Raw genomic sequence first — 5,428 nt, forward strand, 5'->3', positions numbered from 1 at the left:
CGTATCGTTCATCTGGTTATTCATTAAACATATTTCACTTCCAGAAGATCATTTACGCTCAAATATGACTATGAAATAAACGTTTCAAGCTGTTCATGGAGCATTATATAAGTGCATACTGCATCGAAAACTACTTTAAACTATTTTATAATAATGCATGCCTGTGCAGTACATTATGATTTCATATTAATTGAGAAACTGAGAATATTTGAATGTTGAAAAATGTATTTCAGCACAAAACCATTTAAAACAAGGCAAAAACTGAGTAAAACATTTTTCCTAAAATCCTAATCCTGAAATAAAGTCCGTGCACATGGATGACCTGATTTCACTTGCGTTTGCTTTACAGTCAAACAAAAAACAAACAAAAAAAAAACAATTGGATTCTCATTCAAATTGTCTTCACTTTTGAGTTAACGACAGGGTTTTTGGACGAAGCCATTTTGCCTCTGAAACGCTGTATTGACCAATCAGCATCCAGGACCAGAACTATCCGTTATATAAGATATTTTTATTGAATTGTTTTTTTATTATCTGAAAATGCTTGTACAAAATACGTAATTTGGCAAGTTAACATACTATAGCGGGACACGTGGCGCTCATTATTCATCAAATATTTTAAAAACGTTAGGTATCATTTGAAAGCTTATGAACTCTGAAAATCATTTTGAAATTGGATGTTTACTCTAAATTGTTTTTGCGGACTCCTCCTCTAGTGGGCGGTGTCAGGTTTCATATTACAACATTTATTTGAACTGCTTTATAATCAAAACCCTTTAATCATGACAAAACACAAGGTTCTATATTTTGTGATATTTGTACTGAAATTTATTAATTTGTTACAGGAGAATGCATTAAAAAAAATTCTATGTAATGTTTTTGGTACAGGCCCTAAACAAAATCCCATAGGAACTTAAATTTTTGTGATATCAACTTTTGATATCAACAAATTTGGCACACAACTTGGTTGGATATATGGCTTTGTATATATATGTACATATATATATGTGCATTACTTTTTATTATCTGAAAAATACATATATATATATATATATATATATATATATGTACATTACTTTTTATTATCTGAAAAATACATATATATATATATATAAATATATATATATATATATATATATATATACACACACACATTATTTTTTATTATCTGGAAAAAAAAAATATATATATATATATATGTGCATTACTTTTATTATCTGAAAAATACACACACACATATATATATATATATATATATATACACACACACATTATTTTTATTATCTGGGGAAAAAAAAAATATATATATATATATGTACATTACTTTTTATTATCTGAAAAATACATATACATATATTATTTTTTATTATCTGATATTTCACATATATATATACACACACATATACACACATACATACACATACATACATACATAAAATAAAATACAAATATTTTGTACAGTACATTTGATTTACAGTACATTTAAACTTATACTTTAATTTTCAGCAATAATCTGCTGAGTGTCTTCTATAAAGCTTAGGTCTATATTACAAAGCATTCTTGAGTTACTACCATTTAAGTTTGGATAGTCCTTTTTCATGTCTATTATCAGAAAGAGGGGCGACAGATGAAGGGTTATCTCGTCTCAGTACTTCTGTTCCATCTTTACAGTAAGTTGTTTTTTTCTTCTTCTATTGCTTAAAGAAACATACAAAATACCAAACAAACCTCAAAAAGACAAATCTTATTACATTTCAAAGAAGTCCACATAGCAGCAAACAGTAGGCCTATAGATAAACACCATAATCCTAAAGTAACATAAAGAAGAAAAAGGGAATTAAATAATCAATAAAATATTGCCCAAGGGGGTTATCAACAAAAAATACCTTCAGAAGGTTATATAATTTAAGGGCTTTTTTGTTACGCATAGGTCTTTTCTTATGAGATCTTTACAGCAAGTAAAGTGTCAATCAAAAAAAACAAAAAAAATCAACTCATTCAAAATCACGTGCTCAAAGTCTCATGTGAAGTCAGGACAGCGCCATTGGCTGAAGAATGCCGGAGGCGTGGCCACTTTTGGGGGTGTGTGTGTCGTGGGCGGTGTCCCTCTGACACCCCATTGGCTGCGCTCCCAGCCAATGACGGAGCAGCTGAAGGGAGTGTAGCCCGCTCACGAGACGAGTACTACGACCATTCAGCTCGGAATCTTCGCGCGCTCTGGAACGTTCAGCGCGAATTCTTGGAATTCTTTTTAAACGGATTCGAATTCCCTGCGTTCTACGGGGTTCCGAACGCGCTTTATCCGTGTACTGGCTGAGGTAGTAGTTTGTGCTGTTGGTTGGGATGTGACATTGCCCGTTATGGAGATGACTGCGCAAGCTACTCCCTTGCCAGTGCTGGTTACACTCTTCCCAAGCTGGAATTCGCTTTGGAATCCAAATCGTCGGGGTGGAAAAAAAATGTTTTTATGTGATATATGTGTGTGATATAGTCATAGTTGTGTGCATGTTAAAAATTGTTCTGAGAGTTGTAAACGTGTGCTCCATGGTAAGTCTGAATTTAAATTCAATAAATGTGTATCTTATGAAACACAATGCTGTCTTAAGTGTCTTTTTTTGCGTCTAATAATCTTAGTTTTGTTTTAATGATCTGTTCTTTTTGCCACTGTCTGAGTTGTGAATTAATGGGGATATGCCCCAGTTTTCTTCAGTTTTTTTTGTCGAGCACAGCAGAAAAGCAGGTATTACCCTCGGGAACACGACGGGTAGGGTTATTAATTTTAATAGATACTTGATTTTGCCCTTGGGATGGTTAATACATGTAGGTCATACTCTACTGTTGCTATGAAGAGAGCTGTGACGTGGCTTTTTCTGCCCACTACCGTAGAATCATCGATCGTGACGTCACGTGGTACCGAACGACATTACCTGGGATGGTTTGGACCTACTCAACTTGAGCACGTGCATCTAGTGTACATGGGTTAATAATTGAATCATTGTAGGAAAAAGTGCAGTAAAGGTACATTGAAAGATGTGCTCTGATGTCATGAAAGGGTTATCCTCATTTAACCCTGAAGACTAGAAATATGACTCTATGGGGGTGTACTGCACATGTATCATCTTGATCTGAATCCTAACATTCCAGTTTCAACCCAAAAAAGGGACGTACCAACACGTGTATAGTGTTAGAGGTTATAAAACAATATTGATCAACACAAATCTGAACTAACATCTTATGTTTGTTAACTGCAACTGCGCAAATTGCTATAAATGCATCTCTATCTGACTCTTGATCTGGTGCATGTGCTCGAGGTGGTCGCAGTTAACTGGATTTTATTGCGGAAGTACATGATTAGTGTAGATAATGTGCTGACGTCATTCATGCAGTGAATGCAGCACGTAGGCTCAAAGCCATTCGTGCAAATCTGAGAAAATCCTTCAGTTTGAGACTTCTAACCAGGTTCATGACCTCGAGATAAAACGCTGTCCTTCAGAAACTCGAGCGTTTTAAAGACGTGCATGTTCGCACAGGGTTTAAATCACTGCAGGCGTTTCGAGATCGTAAACTCTCCGAGTATTATTACCTCAGCTGTTGGCAATTCCATTTATTTGTCAAATATGTGAACTTCAACTCACTTTCACATCATAAGACTAAAGGCTACCGACAGTTACTTCATCGCTGAGGAAGGTTTTATTCTCAGAGGATGTTCACCAAAATTACATGTTATTAGCAGATCATCTTTCATTGTTGGACGGAATCTTTAAGGGTAAATTACCAAGAAAATGAAAATCAATCTCTTCCTTCACTCCCACAAATACACATGATTTCCTCAACACTAAAAAATGTTGTGTCGGTTCCCATTACAAAAAAAGACTAAACACCAAATGACTTATTCAAGATGGATGTCATCTCCCAGCAAGCAATTTTACGTTTAAAAGACGTCTAATGGCTGTCCAGACACAGCGCAGACGTCTAGCCTAAAACAAGGTGAAATTTGGGCTGTCAGTGAATTAATAGACGTCTAAACCATCGCCCAAGAATAGACTAGTCATCAATTAGATACAGAAATGAAACCAAACACCTTTTCACCTTTTAATCACTGTTTACTTTGCTTACATTATTATGGAAGCTTGTTTCCGCCACAGAATAAAACATTTTAAAAGATAATTGCAACTTTTTATCTCACAATTCCGAGTTTACATCTCACAGTTCTGACTTTATTTCTCAGAATTGCGAGATATAAAGTCAGAATTGCGTGAAATAAAATAAAGTCGAAATTGCGTGTTATAAAGTCAGAATTGCGAGATATAAAGTCAGAATTGCGTGAAATAGTCGCAATTGCGTCTTATAAAGTCAGAATTCTGACTTTTTTCTCGCAATTGCGACTTTATATAACGCAATTCTGACTTTATAACACATAATTGCGAGTTTATATCTCGCAATTCTGCGAATTTCTCAGAATTGTGAGATATAAACTCACAATTGTGAGATATAAAGTCCAATTCTAAGGAAAAAAAGACTTTTTTTTTTACCTCAGAATAGTTTATAACTCGCAATTCTGACTTTATATCTCACAATTCTGACTTTATATCTCGCAATTCTGACTTTATATCACGCAATTCTGACTATATATCACGCAATTCTGACTTTATATTTCGCAATTCTGACTTTATATTTCGCAATTCTGACTTTATATCTCGCAATTCTGACTTCTGACTTTATATCTCGCAATTCTGACTTTATATCTCGCAATTCTGACTTTATATCACGCAATTCTGACTTTATATCACGCAATTCTGACTTTATATCTCGCAATTCTGACTTTATATCTCGCAATTCTGACTTTATTTCTCGCAATTCTGACTTTATATCTCGCAATTCTGAGAAATAAAGTCTACAACGACATGTAACCAAATTCAAGGTTATTTTGGCTAGAACTGGGTTACTATATCGGGTCTATAGTTAAACGAGACGGTTAAATGACGGCTATTACTTGCTGGGATATTATGCAAATGAAACATTATAAGCCATTCAGTGCTGTTCTGTCTTACAGTCTTCAGCTCACAATTAATTTGAGTATTTTTAAACTCCTTTTAGTGTTTTATATGACTTAACGATCAACATCAAAGACCGCGACTATCCTTCGCGCCAAAATGGTTAACCTGCCTTAAAAGTCCATTAAAACCATAAAAGTAGTCTAGCACTATGATGTACAGAGTCTACTTAAATCACATGATAAATGATGGTCCGTTTCTCAATCAAAACTAAATCATTACTCACTGAAAATCTCCAGCTCACCAATCAAAAACAAATTTAGCACTTGAAAAATGCAACAAATTTGAATTTTGAGAAGAGCCAATCAGATCAGCGAATTACTGATAACACATACAATACAAGCCATGGTCAATAATGACAACATGTTTGGTTT

This window comes from Abramis brama, assembly GCF_963993115.1.
Source record: "Abramis brama genome assembly, chromosome: 20".
NCBI classification, from domain to species: domain Eukaryota; kingdom Metazoa; phylum Chordata; class Actinopteri; order Cypriniformes; family Leuciscidae; genus Abramis; species Abramis brama.